Source organism: Rattus norvegicus, chromosome 7 (genome assembly GCF_021556685.1).
Source record: "Rattus norvegicus strain SHRSP/BbbUtx chromosome 7, alternate assembly SHRSP_T2T, whole genome shotgun sequence".
Taxonomy (NCBI): Eukaryota; Metazoa; Chordata; class Mammalia; order Rodentia; family Muridae; genus Rattus; species Rattus norvegicus.
Genome location: NC_141540.1, coordinates 109821477 through 109838494, shown reverse-complemented (window position 1 = coordinate 109838494; position 17018 = coordinate 109821477). Strand labels below are relative to the sequence as shown.

Sequence of the window (17018 nt, the reverse complement as noted above, 5' to 3'; positions counted from 1 at the left end):
CATCACTGGAGCCTCTTGGGAGGCATGGCTTCCTGCAGTGCACCAGTAGGATGTGGCCTTGACTCAATGGATTTACATTTCAATCCTATAAAATACATGGAATTAACCTTAACATCACCCAGTCTAAGTTCCCTTCCCTTAATCACGAGGTCAAATTCTTCACACCATAGTATTTCTTTAACTTGACCATGTACTGGCACTTTAGGTACCTGGGGGCAGGAGAGGGATTGCAATGGTGGCTGCTGCCACTAGGCTTTGACTGAGTCCCCAAGAAAACTGCTGATTCTTCATCCCAGGATCCACAGCTCTCAGCTAGACCTGCAAACAGGATGGAGACTCAGCCAGACCCACACCCTGAACCAGGGCCACCCAGCCGAGCCCAGGAGTGTATCTAGTCATCCAGAAGGCTAATGAACAGGACAAAGTGAGCGGAATTGATATTTCAGCTTGTTTGTTTGTGTTGTGTTGTTGAGATTCAGATTGCTCCGAAGCAGAAGAGGCTGGGTTGCTGCTGAACTGAGAGCAGGCAGCAGTGGTTCTGATGGATGCTTTACATCATGCTCTGAATCAGAAATCACAATGGTGATGGAATTCTTCCATCCACAACAGCATATGCCAAACGTGGGTTGTTTATATTGTTATTGGGTAAATAATCCAAATGTGTCTCTGATGTAGTGAAAAGTGGAAGATGACTGAATGTAAACAAAGAAGGCAACATGAGTTATCTTACTCTCCCACTCCACTCTGTCCCCAGAGCTCCAGTTACATAATTGCTCTACTTGAAACCGACACTTGAGGTGTCAGAAGGCAGCTTTCAAAGTGGTGGCTGCATCCTGCCTCTACTGTGTCTTCTCTGGTTTCTCCCGACTCCACTAATGTCTTACTATATACTTCTAGTGCCAAATTAGGCTAAAAATGGTTTCCTATGCAAATAGTTACAAAATCATTCACACTCGGTTCAAAGACAAGCCATCCCAAATATTATGTCTTCTTTGATCTGACCCTGCTTCTATGAACAGAGTCAGCCACTCTTTTATCTTCTAGAAGGCCTTGTGCATAACCTCGTGAACATGTTCCACAGTCATTGGATGCCTTAACAGTCACTCAGTAAAACACTCTCCTGGCATGACATCTTTGTGGAGACCTTTCCTACTCACGGGTCATACCAAGATTGTTGTCATTGCCTCAGCTTTAGAACCAACCCTTAATTTAGCCTGATGGTTTGACTTCCTTTCCATAGGAGGTCCCTCTAGTCACCATGTCATAGGCCAGGCCTAGAAACCAGGTAGAGACTTGCATACAGAAGAACTGAAATCAATCTGCCAATCCTGCTAATCTCTAGCCAAACCTTCCAATGATTCATTCCATCTAGACATCCAGAAGTTCTAGCCCCCATCCAGCTATTGGGAAAGACTGGAGGTGACGCTAAATGCACAAACCCCAGGAAATGAATAAGAGGTTCCTTTACGTGAATGAGTTTGAAAATGTTTTATTACAAAGCAAGGTTCCCTGTTACAAACCACAGTACCCATCCATTCTTTCCTTAAGGAAACTTGAAAGAGTGACTATCAGAGAAGACCATAAAGCCCAGCTTGAAGGCTGTATATCCCGTAACAAATATTAATTAGCACTTAATTGTTCCGATGGAGAACCTTTTCTTATGCTGCAGAGCATGGATGCCACGCCTCATGGTATACACATCCTGACTCAGATCTATACTTAGCTATCCTGGAAGTTGTCTTTCCACCATCACCATGAGGATGAGTGGTTCCAGCCTCCATCCCCTCCTTCACACCCCATTTGAAATACAGGTTTGTAGTCGCTACCTCTGATGAACAAATTCTGCATCTTTTTAGCTACAGCCTACATTTAGAACAGTGGTTTTCAATCTTTCTACTGCTCTGAGCCTTTTATACAGTTCCTCATATTACGGTGACTCCCCCATCCCAAGCATATAATTATTTTGTTGTTATTTCATACTGTAGTTTTTTTACTGTTATACATTGTAATGTAAATATCTGGTGTTCAGGATAGCTAAGGTGCAACCCCCAAAATAGTCAGGACCCACAGGTTGAGAACCAATGCTTTAGAGAAAGCTCAGAGTGAAATTACATTTATTTTTATTCTACCTGCTACAATCACAAACATTGTAGCTTCAGTGAAACAAACTTACAATTTTCCAGTCTGCAGGACAGAAGGCTTGCTAAGCTAATAGGGTATTCACAGACCTGTGCTGTTCTGTGATGAGTAAAGAATAATTTACCTATGCTGTTCAGATGCTAAAGGTTGCCTCCATTCTTCACCTAGAAGCCCCTTCTCACCATCCTAATGTGCTTTCTCACATATTTCAATCTGCTTTTCCTTATAAGGACCCATGCAGCTAGGTCTACCCTAATAATCCAAGCAAGCTCACCAACTTGGTATCCTCAGCCATGGTTCAACAATATGAACAGTGGGTAAGAGTGTCTGCTATTAAGCCTGATACCCTGGGTGAGTTCCCCAGAACCCACACAGAGAAAGGAGATAAGAGACCCTTACAAGTTATCCTCTGATCTCCACATGTTTACTGTGTCCCACATCTATACACTGATTAATCAATTAAGCAATCAAGCAATGTTAAAAATGTTAGTTTTGAACCCCAATACACCTGCACAAGGTATGTGTCAACACTGAATGTTGTGCATTCACAGGTTCCAGGGACTACACTGTACACATCTTTGGATGGTCGTTATTCAGCTAATGGTACGAGGTTTCTGACTTCAGTCTTAGTAAGATTGACTGCAAAAGTAAAACACACCATTCAAACTGGAACAGACCACAGACTGCTGCTCCCAGGAGCACTATGGTTCTCTCCCTGGATCATGTAGTCTACTTCCTTGTTGCTTATGCAAACAGCCACATCCTTTGGCTGACGTCCTTTAGATGAAGCACTCCAAGTACCCCTGCCACTCTGGGCAACAGTAGCACTGTTGGCAGCATGAGAGTCCTTGTTGACTTTCTTCTTTCCTTCTGCCACAGTCACTGGCAAAAGACAGCTTCTCCACCACCTGAGCTGTTAAGGGAGACAAAAAATCCAGGGCCCATGATGGAGCTGCAGTGATTTGTATGACCCACTAAGATTCAGGAGCATAGACCTACCCACCCCTAGATTTACCAGGTTTGGAGAAGCCAAAAGCTTGTCTACTGTGACATTCTTTTCTGACTTTCCATGTCTGTATTTAAGAATTCCCTTCCACTGAGCCACTGACTGTCTTGTCCAAGATCCAGTAACTACTAATCTAAAGATTAGTAATTTCGCTAAAACCTTCTACATCCAACCTGATTATTTCCCTACAACTTCTGAATACATATGTGTGTACATGTACACACACACACACACACACACACACACACACACACACACACACACACACACACACACACACAGGGTAAAGCTTTCCTTCTCCCCTCCACTGCCTTCTCCTATGTTCCCAGTCACTTGTGCAACCTCGGGCCAGGGCAGCCAGTGGAGCTCTGCAAGGAAACAGAAACATTAGCTCTTACTCACTACATAGCTCAAAAGCCTAAGTGGGGATGAAAAGCCAAGTCATCTGACAGCCAAGAGAGATGCCCAGCTGGACAAATAGACCTGACAAGCTGGTTATAATCGTGTCTGCCACCGCTCTTCAGCCCCAGGAAATAGAAGAAGACAGATATCCAGGCAGCTCCGGTTTTGGTGAAGCAAGCTAGTTAATGGCCAAGGCAATCCTCTCACACATGTGTACTTGCTAGAAAGGACTTCACTGAGTAGGCACTTTGCCACACCCAAAGCCAGGTTGCAGGAAAAGGTCAAGATGTATGTACAAGAGTGTGGGGTGGGGGGTTGGGGATTTAGCTCAGTGGTAGAGTGCTTGCCTAGCAAGAGCAAGGCCCTGGGTTCAGGCCTCAGCTCCGGGGGGGGGGGGGGAAGAGAATGGTGTGGTATGTCTTTGGATTAAGCAGGGAAACACAATATGTCTTAAAAATAATTCCAGAAACTCCTCTCTAGCAGCGTGCTTAGCACAGGGGTCCTTTTTGGGAAGCAGGTAATTTAGAGATGATAAAAAGTGAACAATACATAATTGTCTGTCATTTTATTCATTATTTAGGAACGATGCTTACCCAAGCTCAGATCTAACCGTTGCAAACAAAGGATCCAAGTTAAGTTTCATTCTTCCTCATAGCTTATCCAGGTTCCCCTTTCTTACACTTACTGCCATGTTGAAGTCTAAATGTTACTCTTCCATTACGTCACGTTTGCACTCATCTTTTCTTTCAACATAAGTGGGGGAGGGAGAGAGTTCCACAGGGAAGTTGCTTGCTGCGTACGCACTAAAACCTGAGTTTTATCTAAGTACCCATAAAAGAAAAGTCAAAGTATAGAGATGCATAGTTATAAGCCCAGAGCTGAGATTAGCAAGACTCAAGTTCCAATATCAGATACCGTCTCAAAAAAAAAAAAAAAAAAGTCAGAAAAGAAAACAGATGAACAGCTCTTGAGGAGCAAAACCCATGACTGTTCTCTGATGTGCACAGACATGCATGTGCACAAGCATGCATGCACATATACACACAAATACATACATGAATACAACCTTAATAGATTGATTTTAGAGGAAGTAAATATGGAATAATCTGCATCCCTAAAGATTCGGTAGCTAGTGCAGGAACATAAAATGTTGACCTGTGACCAGTAGCCTCCAAAATGGGAGAGGAAGCATATTTGCTGGCCATACAAAATAGCCATTAGGATAGAAAAAGGAAATGTTAGAACTTTTTCCATTTACTTTTCTGTCGTATTTTCGAAGTTTGTGTTTTATACCTGTTTTATATCACACAATAAAGTCCTAAGTGGCACTTGTAAATAATAAATAAAGTGGCAGAGCAAGCATATATTTTGAAGCAATGATCTGAAATATGTGTACTGACAAAATGTATAATCAAAACCCCAGAGGTAGCTATAGATTCTACATTTCCTGGTTAAGTGGACAGCGAGATAAGAGCACCTGATTCATCTTCATTCACCTTCCAATGGAGTTACTTACAAAAATAGACTCAAGAGAATTAAAGGTGCAGCAATACTGGAATCCAGAAATAATGTCCAATTATCCGTCAGCACCCAGGAGGAGTTTCTACTAAATGGAAATGACTGGGGCCGTGAAGCAGAACAGTAACACTAGTGGGTTTTGAGAAGACAGGTGATTTCTGAACATCCTCCTTTCACACATACCTGAAACCTAGCTTCTTAGCCAAGGTGAAGCTCAGCAGGAGAACTATATTAAGTAGTGGGTAGCCTGATACATAATGGCTTAAGACAACAATAATCATTTATTCTTTCCCCATCGGTCAGAACACAGCAGCAGCACAGTGTGGATAGAAATCTCTCAAGTCCCTGTTGTTAGACACTGGTGCTGTGTCATCTGTCAGAATCAATTGGGTTAATTCACAGGCCTGGCCAACCTGAAAGCAGCATTTTTTGTTTCATCTGTGTGCCCTACCTAGATCTACTTGAACACCCCTGCAATATAGCAGTTAACATCTCATGGAGAAAGTGATGTAAGAGGCTAGGCTGGTCACTTTTGCATTGTTGTAACTCAAATACCCAGTGGACCATCTTCAAGAAAGAAAGGTTTTTTTGCTTCATGATTCTACCAGGTCTGGGCCGGTGGTAAGGACAAACCTCATGGCAATAAGAGTAGATGGTGAAAGATCTTCAATTATAGCATACAGAAAACAGAGGAAGAGGTCACCAAGGACCAAGTATAAGAACCTAAAGAAAGATGCTCCCAACCACGCCCAACATCCTAAGGCTTCATCATCTCCCCCAAATGATGCTGCTAATGTTATAATAGCACCAAGTCCTCCCAAGGACTTTTCATATGGAAACATGGGTCATGGTGGGAAATCAGAATGTATCTTAGATCTACCCCAGCGAATGATGCTACCTTCATCATATCCCACAGGTCACACAACAAGTCCGGGTTCAGTATGAGAAAGAACTCCATGGGGCATGCACTACTGGGGTCATAGAAGCCAGTTCACATGGATCATCTCACAAGTTGGTCTTCTTTCCATATCTGCCACTTACATGCTCATACGTACACCCTCTCTGTATGTCTATGTCTCCCTGTCTGTCTCTCCCTCACTCTCTCTTATTGATTCCTTCTCTTCCTCTTCGGTAACACATGTCTTCCATTGGTTTTTATATATTTGCATATTTAATAAAAATGAAATAAAGGTTTCTAAAAGATAAAATATTTTATTAGGTTTGATCTTATAAGCAATGAAATAATAAATGGAAGACATACACTTCCATTTCTTCTGGAATTGAAGAAAAGTTAAGGCAACAAAAATGACAGCCACAACAGAGTCTTAGACAAAATAGGAAAGCTAATTTTATTTTTGCCTACATGTATCTAAGTATACTCCATATATACCCGAAAGGTTGCCCTGAAACTTAAGTTAAAAGTGGTTGTAAGTCATCATATAAGTATTGGGGAGTGAAGTCAAGTCCTCTATAAGAGCAGTAAGTGCTCTGAACTGCTGAGCCCTCTCTCCTGATTGTGTTTTTGAAGATTCTCCTTTGTAGTCCCCTAAAACTTCATAGACTCTCTGGCCAGAGGTCATTGTCTTAAGAGCCAGCAGACAAGGGACAAGTTGTGTGAATTTGCAAACCCAAGTGATGCTATCTTCCTTCCAACTGGCAGTAGATGAATTTTCCCTCCTGATGCCTCTCTATTTCAGCTAAGCCACTTCAAAGCAATGATGACATTTAGAACCCATTCCAGTTTCACTCCCTGAACCAGGAAGGGATCATAATTGCAAACAACTTCATTTATCCCACCTAATCTATACCTGAGGGGAGCATATTAAAAATGATTCGACAGCTCAGAGCATATTTGAAAAGAGCAGAGAACTAGCTGAGTCTATCAAGTATGAATTAATGGGGGCTTTCCAACAGAAGCACCACAACCATCACGGAGCAGTAACTGTAAAGCTAAGGGACCCCACCACATTTAGTATAAGAATCTTCTTGGAGATGGAGAAAGATCTCAGTGAAGAAAGATCCTTGCTGTGCATGGCTGATGATCTGAGTTCCATCTCCAATGGAACTATGGAAGGAGATAGCTGAATCCCTAAAGTTGCCCTCTGACTTTCCCGAGTATGACTTAGCACATGCACACATGAGTATCATACACACAGAGTAATAAATAATAATAATAATAATATCCAGGGACTAAGCCACTATCCAAAGACTATACATGGACTGACCCTGGACTCTAACCTCATAGGTAACAATGAATAGCCTAGTAAGATCACCAGTGGAAGGGGAAGCCCTTGGTCCTGCCAAGACTGAACCCCCAGTGAACAGGATTGTTGGGGGGAGGGCAGTAATGGGGGAAGGATGGGGAGGGGAACACCCATATAGAAGGGGGGGTTAGAGGGATGTTGGCCTGTAAACTGGGAAATGGAATAACAATTGTAATGTAAATAAGAAATACCCAATTTAATAAAGATGGAGAAAAAATAATAACAATAATGCATATAAATTAAGCAAAATGTATTTTCAAAAAAAGAATTTCTGTCCTGATCCCAACCTGGCATTGCTCATTTCTGATCCCAAGCCTCTAGCAGGTCCATCTGACTGAAGAGACTCTGGTTTCCTGTCCTTATGCAAATCTCCTGAGTTGAGAAAGCAGGAGTCATGATGTGAAAAAGAATTGAGATATACCGTGGCCACTGAGAGGATGGTGAACAGCTGCAAATGACATGTGTCAACTGTGGAGACAAAATGAGCATACAGGATATAAATTAGTGAGAAGGAGACGGCATGGTGCTCTCTGCCATCAGCCACCTACTCACACGGTGAAGAAATTACCACGACAGATAGTGGTCTTGCTAGCATTGTCACTGACTGTCACTGGAAGCGTATGCACATGCCTACTGTTGTAAGACACATTCTCATCCATCATCCGATCAGGCCTGATGAAATCCGATAAAGCTAACTGGCTCAGAATTGGGAGCCTCGAAGAGAGAAAAGATGAGAGGGCACCAAGAGACTTTCCAAGAGAGAGCAGCACTATGTAGCTGGGATACAGCGAAGGAAGGTGTCCCCCAGCACCCATTTTTGCAAATTTATAGAGGTGCCTCTGTGGTTTAGCTTGCACTCTTACAGATTGCACATGAGCCTGCCTTGATCGGTAGCTATCTTTTTGTAATTTCTTTCACATAGAATCCAGAAACACAAATGTTTTTTTAGATATCAAAACACCTAGGGCTATGGAGATAACTTAGTAAAGTGCTTGGCTTGAAATCTGGAAAACTTGTGTTTGAAACCAGAACTCATGTTAAATAAAAAATTGTTTGGTGGCATCCACCACTGGGACCACCTGTGATCCCAGTACTGAGAAGACAGGACAGACAGATCCTGGAGATTGCTGGACAATCAGGCAAGCCTACCTACAGAATTTGAGGTTAGTAAGAAACTCTGTGTCAAAAAAGGAAAAACTGGACGACATCTGAGGAACTTGACCCAAGGTTGTCCTGTGGCTGTGTACACATGTGCGCGCGTGTGCGCGCACGCGCGCGCACACACACACACACACACACACATACACAACTATGTGTGCTAATTTACTTTCCCCTTCTTCCTCATAAAAGCACCCATGATTACTGAGCAAATCTCTAGATAACACAACCACAGAAGTGTTAGTGGGTACTGTGTCCCTTTGTCATTTTCTGGCCAACCAGACTCAAACTTTCCTTTCTAGTTCAGTGATCTCTAAACTGTCCAAGGAGAACAGATGGCCCCACCCCCACCCACCATCTGGTTAGTCACACCTTAGGAAATTTGTCAATCCTTTAAGAGGTGTTTGTCTAAATTCAGTAACACAGGGTTAATTAATAGTAAATTTTCTTAATTTCTCTTCCCTCCTCAAAGCTGATATCATCAAAGTAGAAACGACTACAGTATTTTCTTTTTTATATAGTTTAATGTATTTTAATAGCAAACTTACAGGAACAGCACAGAATACAGACAACATTAAAAACATGTTCTCGCACATAGGATGACTCCGTTAGAAGAGTATAGTGAATGGATGGAATCTACTGTATGATAAAATGCTACAAACACCGTTTAGTTGCTGTCAATAAGAAATTTACTTATTTAAAAAAAATCCAAATGCTGGCATTGTCCAGAAAATTTTAACAGGTTTATTTATAATTGTTATAAAGTTGAACTGTTGAAATGTGTTCACTGAAACATTTGCTTGCATTAATGGTGTACATCTTGCTTTTATATTAAAAATTCACACACAAATGAATGTGGAGAAACTGCCAATACCTGATTCTGTCCCCTATGTTTCCACTCGCAATCATATACTTAGGTACCTTTGACCCATAGAAAAAAATATCTAACATTCAGAACTACTGAAAACAAGAAGAGGAGGGAAAAATATTTTTTTTGAGAATGAAATGTTTCCCCTCATAGTGGACTCTTAAACACGTTCCCCACGTATGCGGCGTGCTAGCTGAATATTTTTTGACCTAATTGTTACATGTTTGGTATGGACAGCACACAGGTTGGTATCTTCAAAAAGGCCAACCAGACAGGCCTCACTTGCCTCCTGCAAAGCACCAATAGCTGCACTCTGGAAGCGCAGGTCTGTTTTGAAGTCCTGAGCCATTTCTCGTACCAAACGCTGAAAGGGGAGCTTGCGAATCAGAAGTTCAGTGGACTTCTGATAGCATCTGATTTCACGGAGTGCCACAGTACCAGGCCTGTAACGATGAGGTTTCTTCACCCCTCCAGTAGAAGGTGCACTCTTGCAAGAGGCTTTTGTAGCCAGTTGTTTCCTGGGTGCTGTATCACTGGTGGATTTGCGGGCAGTCTGCTTTGTACGAGCCATGGAATGGGACCTCCTTACTTACCCTCCTTCTTCTTCGGCTGGAGCTCAGCAAGCAAAAGGCGGCGCTGGTGTTAGCGGCAGCAGCGCGGCGAAGGCTGCGAACCGACTATAGTATTTTCATGAATTAGAGGGACTTCATAATCAACAGACGATCAACCACGGTTTTATAATGTCCTGTCATAGGTCATCATGGAGATGACAGAAGTCTCTACGGAGAGACCAAGTTACTACCACATACTTCCACACTGTTCCTCTAACCAATACGCCCCCCTCTTTCTCCTTTACCCTCTTCCTCCCTTCCTCTCTCTCCTTCCTTCCTGTCCCACTTCTTTCTCTAATTCCCCTTCCTGCTCATCCTCATCGTCTTTCTCTTCTTCTTCCTCCTCCAGATTGTATGTCAAGTTCCAGGAAGAACAGGAGAGTGATTTTTTTTCCCCAGAGATAAGGCTCATCCAGACGTGTTTCGCCCAGACTGACTATCCAGGCGTCTGGTTGTCTTCCCCGCTGTGTGTCCTGAAAGCAATTGTCTTCCCATTTAGGGAAACCAATTTCGGATGCTGGTTCCCCTATTGGATGGATATATTCTGGACGAGAGAAACACCGCCTTCTGCTGCAAATGCACTGAGGAGCTCACTAGGCTCCCATGCTAATCTCAGATGCATCATCACACGGATGGCCCTTATTGACTTGAGGGCTCAGAAAGCAAAACACGAAGACGTGAAAGGAGGAAATGGACTTGTAGGGAGGATGTGTCGGGCGGGGGATCAGAGAAGGTTGAGTGACAGTGATCAGTGCACAGTATGTACTAGTATGAAACTTTCAAAGAGCAAATTAAATAGAAGTTTAAAAAAACCATGAGGTTCCTTTGTTCCTTTGAGTCTCTGGATGCTCAAGTTAACCAGTGATCAAATCTGACTTATTTGAATCTTTAACTCAGACCCTGGATTCTAGTAAACTTGTGTTTCAACAAGAGCGTAGCTTGTATGCTCCACGCCACGATCAGTCTCTGTCCTAGATGACAGAGACTCAAAGACAAAGGCAGTAATCAGCTTTTATAGGACTTTGCATCTGGAAGGGGCTCCGACCTGTTTTAATGTCCACCATTACCTCTGCAGACACCTAGAAGAAAGCTACAAACTGTGGATGTCACCAGTGTCCGCGCATGTGGGTAAGAATGAGAAGAATCAGAGAGGTAGGGAGGTCACCAAAACTCTGGTCACAATTTCCTCCATCAGAACTGGAGCTCAACTTGCAGAACCCCAGGCCAGAGCTTGTCCCACTCCATCACCCACCTGGCTGGGACATAAGCCGTGGAGACATCATCTGCTTTCATTGATTTTTGCCAACTGGTTTGACACTGAGATGCTGGAAGGATGACGAGTGCATGCCCAGTTAAGCCCAGTCGGGGTCACCTGCACAGCCACACAGTGGCTAAGAGAAAAAGCGGTCTTCTAGAGCCACCGGGAGCCACTGAAGGACAGGCTTGGAGCACCAGGTCCAAAAAGAAATGAGAACAGCAGCAAGCGTGGGAGCACGGCCGTCTGCCTCTCCAGCGTGCCAGCCCCAGGAGCATATGGCCTGTAATTAGCCACCCAGGAACTGGTTATTGAGCCACAAATGGAGAATTACAGCTTCAGGTGGGAAACAGCAGCAGGAAACTGAACCCTGGAAGACAGGGAAAACCCTATTTTCACATGAATGCCTTCAATAATCATAAGCAGAAAGAGACAGCCAGTGTTAGGGGTGGCAGACAGAAGGCTGCTCTGGGAAGTACAGGTCTGGAAGGTCTGTGAGGCCTCAGTCTTCCTTGTATCCCTCATAGTCCTTGAGAGTTACAATAATGTTGGAAGACCCCAACCTTCAGACAACAGAGTTCTGACCCCAGTGACTCCTTTTTGTTGCTGGGAATCCACTTACTTTGTGAATTGATCCAAATCCTCCAAAAGGCAGTCATTGGGCCTCTTTCTCCACAGAGCTCCATTCCCTTCTACTCTATGCTAAAAGGAGAGTTCAGAGTGGATGCCCACATATGATTCTAGAACTGTCTTCTTGTTGTCTGTGTCCTGTCCCCTTTGAGTGTCCCTTTGCTTGCCCAACTTCCTAAATTGGGGCCAATGCTATAGGGAAAAATGTAAGTGACTCTTCGAAAGCACTAAGAAGAATGTCTGAGAAGACCATATGAACATATTAGGGTGTAGTATTCTCTCTCTTATTTTTAGATTTTTAATTGACACACAAAAACTGTGTGTATATATTCAAGTGTGTGTGTGTGTGTGTGTGTGTGTGTGTGTGTGTGTGCATGTGTATGGTACCATGTGGTAGTTCGCATTACATAATAAAGATAAAATGAGGGCAAGTCTATCCACTGCTGTAGTTGGATCATTGCTTTTCTGAGATGAAAATATCCAGTGTCCTTCCTGCTAGTCTCTGAAATCTCTAGTATGTTGCCATGATCTACAGTCACTCCAAGGTAGAGTGGGAGAACAGATTTATTTGTCCTGGCTGACTGCAACTCAGTATCCACGAGCTAACCTTCCCCCATGCTCTCCACCTGCCTTCCTTCCTCAGCCTCTGTCAACCACTGTCTTACTCTCAACCTCCATGATATGAGCTGTCTCAGAGTTCATGGGTGAATGATGTCACAGGCTAATTGTTTATCTGAGAAAGAGACAGCCAGTGTTAGGGGTGGCAGAGAGAAGGCTGCTGTGAGAAGTACAGGTCTGGAAGGTCTGTGAGGCCCCAGTCTTCCTTGTAACCATCATAGCCTAACACAGTATCTTCTGGTCCCACTCATGTTGTTAGAATAAACAGTATCTGCATAGTATTCCACTGTGTGCGGACATTTTTCTCATCCATATGGTTGCTGATAAATAGATTGGGATAGGTTGCTTCTCTCCCTCTCTTCTTCCCTCTGTCCTTTCCTCCTTTCCTCTCTCCATTTCTTGGGGACCTAAAGGGGTTATGTTAGGTCTCACTGTCCTAAAATCTGCTGTATAGCCCAGACTCAAATTAGCAGTCCCCCTGTCTCGGCTTCCCAGTTATTGGAATTTTAGACATTCAGTACCACACCCTGCTCCTACTTTTTGACTCCTGTCATAACTGCAGTGAGCACAGTTCTGTTCCCTTTGTGTATATGCTCAGATTGCCAAGTGAAGTGGGAGTTTAATTTTAATATTTAGGACCTGCCATTCCATTAAGCATAGTGGCCACAGGGCCTCTATTATATTCCCCACTTTTCACATCCCTCTACCAGGGTAGCATTCAGGGGGTCAACCACCAGGTTCCTTCCAGTTGTCCCTTCACTCACATGTCTAAAGGCTTTGCTGTGGATTTGATAACTCCACACTGAGAGCGTCTTCCTCTCACCTCCGTACATCTATAATGAACCCCTCACTCCAGACTCAGATCTAACCATAACGTTTCGGGTGGAACCACTGCTAGATGCAAATGCCCAATTTTTCCTCTCATGATGAAGGTCCTCCACAGGGCTCTTAGCACTCTCCATCCAACAACTTATGCTCACAATCCATATCACTACCTGCTCCTCCCACGTCGTTAAACAGCAGAGACCCAGTCAGCAGTTATGGAGTAGGTAATAAGTTGGGTAAAGGAGCAATGTCTACTCCACATGGTCTCCAGTTTCCTCTGAGGTCCCATCACCCTCCACCAGACATTCAGTGTGAGCGTGACCTCCCCCTACTCTCTTGCCAGCAGCTAGAGACATTACTCTAGGAGGTCAGCATCAAGGTAAAGTGAGAACTCTGGCAGGCCTTGACTTGTCAGAGAAGAAATGAAGAGTATAAAGAAACGTCGAGTAAAGACTCCAGCATCAACACAAATGAGGATGGCACATGGCATCCACATACTGGACAGTGAAACCTTTGACAACATCAATGCATAGAAACTCAGAAGTTTCATTGTCCTCCCTCCTTTCCCACCATTCTCGTCAAGCTCTTTCAAGGAATAATAACAAGGTTCACATCTCCCACATGCACATGTCAAGAAAGACAAGTCTGGCTTCTCCTCTACGACAGGTCCCACAAGTTTCTCCCTCCTTCGAACCCAAACCCCTTCTTTTTTACACAACAGGCTTTCTTGATCTCTTTTTAAAAAATTGATCTCCTTCCTAAGGGTTCCTAAATAAGAGGAAAATGTGTGCAGCTCATTATTCTTACAAAGTAAAGAGAAAAGCACCCAACACCAAGTTACCTATTAAACTGTCTGAGAATAGAATCTGACACAGATAGCCATGCCCTAAAAGGTCCATGGTCTACTTGCAATGCTTCAGTGCTGGGGGAACTGAACTCAGATGCCAGCATGGCCAAGCGCAGTGTCTTCTGGCACTTTCCAGACACATTGCATATAGATTCATCTCCAGTTTCCCCTTTTCCTTTCTAGGGATAGAATGTGATGTCTGCCCTGCCACACCACCACCACCCAGTATACCCATTCATGGCTCATCTATTCCAGTCTGGTATTCCACCAGTCCCAATGGGTTTTACCCTTAGTTTCTGACAACACACCATGTTCAAATGCCAACCCCATTTCCCCTCTGCCTGTCTTTATTTGATCCAATGTACACTTGCCCAAACATCTGTTTCTACAAAGTCCACCTGCTGGTGCTTCCAGAACTGACCTACCTGGATCCTCTATGCAGCCTCTCTTGGGAATGCCCTTACACTAGGAAGCCAACATGAACTATCGGAAGGGAAAGATGGTGTTGTTCAAGGCCTGCCAGCTCTCCCAGGACTCACAGCATTGCACACCTGCCTCCTGTCCAAGACCGTCTGGCTTCTGCCTCCTCCAGTGAAAAACCTCACTGCAGAGGGCAGCAGGCTTTATCTAAAAGATGTCTTGGGTTTTGCAGGCCACAGTGATTTACTACAAAGATTCTCAGTATCACTGCTGTGATACAAATGCCCCATGGACAATGAAGAAGTCACAGAGGTTCCTATGTGTTTTATTCATGTGCAGTAATATTTTAATTCTGCATAAATTTTAGATGCTACAATTTTTTAAAAATATTCCTCTCAACCATCTAAAATATAAAGACAATTATTTATCTCTTTTTTGAAGCACTCCCAAGCCTTACAGAAAGAGAGTGCTAGTCACATGGTTAAGAAATAAGTACTACAAACAAGTACATAATAATAAGTACATTCTTGATGCTACAACTTCCTGACCGTCAAACATGGGACAAGTTACTTGAGGCTTGTGAGTTTGTTTTCTCATAAAAATAAAAGACAACATTAGAATATAACAGTGAGCCTTCACTGAGATATGATGCCTACAAGTACCTCAAATGACCAAGTCCATGGTAGGACAGCCATGACTTTTATCATGACAGAAAAACTGGTAACCTGGAAAGCATGAACTCACCTGAAAGATACTGGTTCTGAAATCAGAATGGTCTCAGGTTCTAAGTTCACACTAAGCCACTTAGAACTGCGTGACCTTAATAGAGTTAAATGAACTTTAAAGTCTTCATTTATAAAAACAGCATTATCATGCCACCATAGCAGGTAAATTCCTGTGTTAAGAGTCAAAGACAAGTACACACACACACACACACACACACACACACACACACACACACACACATATACACACACACACACACACACCACCCCCAAATGCTTGGTGCTTTATATACACAAACATGTGAGCACTGGTGAGCACTGAAATAGTAGGCACTATGTATCTGTCCCAGTACTCACTGATCTTTTTCTACTACTCCCAATTGCTTTTTGCAGAGAAGGTTCCAAGTTCTTTGAGAGAAATGCATTGCATCACTGTCTCCACCACACTTCTGATGGATCCCTGTGCTCCATCCACACGGTATGCTCCCTCCTCCCACAGGGAAGTTCACTGCTGAAAACTAGGCCAGCCCTTTGAAGCAGCTTCTTTCTCCCCACAGGGAAACAGCAGCAAGCAGCAGGTGGAGATGCTTTGTCTGATCCTTGGAGTTGCTCCTCTGAGTGTGAGACTGACAGCGACTGTCACAGAGAGAGACCACACCCTGACACAGCCCAGTGGCTGAAGGGTGTCAGGCCCCATTAGTTTTATGGGTCAGATTGATCCCTGTTTAAAGTCTATGAAATTCTGACCTGACAGAGATGGGCTGGACATGGGTTGCAATTGGACTCAGGGCAGTCTGAGAACAGAACAGGCTCTTCTTGCTGAGGGGGTTTCTGAACCTGACAATGATAGCTCTATGAATCTGAACGTCTACGATGCATTCATGGAGAAAGTAGGGTACCAGAAATGTCCTTTGATTGTCTGGGTAGCCTGCTCTCCTTTAGGAGATATCTCTCAGAGTCAGGTGGCCAGGAAGAGCAAAAGCCACAGTACCTAGAATGCAGAGAGAGCTGTGGCAAAGGCAAAAGGCTATGATTAGTCACCATGTCTGATAAAGGAGGACAGAACCCAAAGTCAAGGCAAAGCCCAGGAGGTGAATGCCTCTCCTTCCTTTGGTGGCCAGCGCCATCCTGACCAAAACACTGCACCAGGTCCTCCTGCAGTTATGTGTCAAAGGACAGTTCAGCCCTTTAGGGAACTTGCTGTGTGAGCTGATTTTGTCTTCATCTATAGACACTGGCCATTAGATAAGAAGAAATTCATTTAGGGAAATTGGCTCACACATTACAGGGGCTAGGGGTCTATCCTCAGGTCATCTGTAGAGAAGAGACTATAGGGAGCTAGCAGCATAGCTAAGTTCAAACCCAAAATCTCAGAACTAGGTAAGTCAAAAATAAATCTCAATCTGAGATCAAGGATCTGGGGATCCTGGGAGTCACTGCATGAGTTCCTGGAGTTCCAAGCTTGCTGGGTCTGAAGGCTGAGGTTGAACCTGAGAGGAAAAGAACACCTCAGAGGAGATAGGGGCAGGGAGTAGCAAGAAAGTAAACAATCTTCCCTCCCTTTGATTTTGTTCTCTTGGGGACCCTAAACAAGTGGATGGTGCCCACTCATTTCAAGGTTGATTTCCATACATGTTGTGGATAAATCCAGAGATCATGTGCACCAATTTGCCCATGCTCCTAAATCCAGTCAAGCTGACACATAAAATGAACCAACACAGATGTGTTCACA

General features: G+C 43.7%; 1 long non-coding RNA gene and 1 pseudogene across 4 annotated transcripts in view; both read right to left on the bottom strand.

Moving 5' to 3' along the window:
* Window positions 1-1473: 1473 nt before the first annotated feature.
* The window catches only part of LOC148004835 (uncharacterized), a 122547-nt gene continuing 107002 nt past the window's right edge, over window positions 1474-17018 (bottom strand). For 3 of the 4 annotated variants that reach the window (XR_015625664.1, XR_015625665.1, XR_015625662.1), the window contains one exon: window positions 1474-3052. This is a non-coding gene — a long non-coding RNA (uncharacterized LOC148004835). Of the gene's footprint in view, window positions 3053-7616; window positions 7798-11218; window positions 11592-17018 lie in introns of all 4 variants that reach the window. The other variant, XR_015625663.1, reaches the window with a different exon arrangement.
* On the bottom strand, window positions 9432-9926 carry H3-7l (H3.7 histone like; annotated as a pseudogene).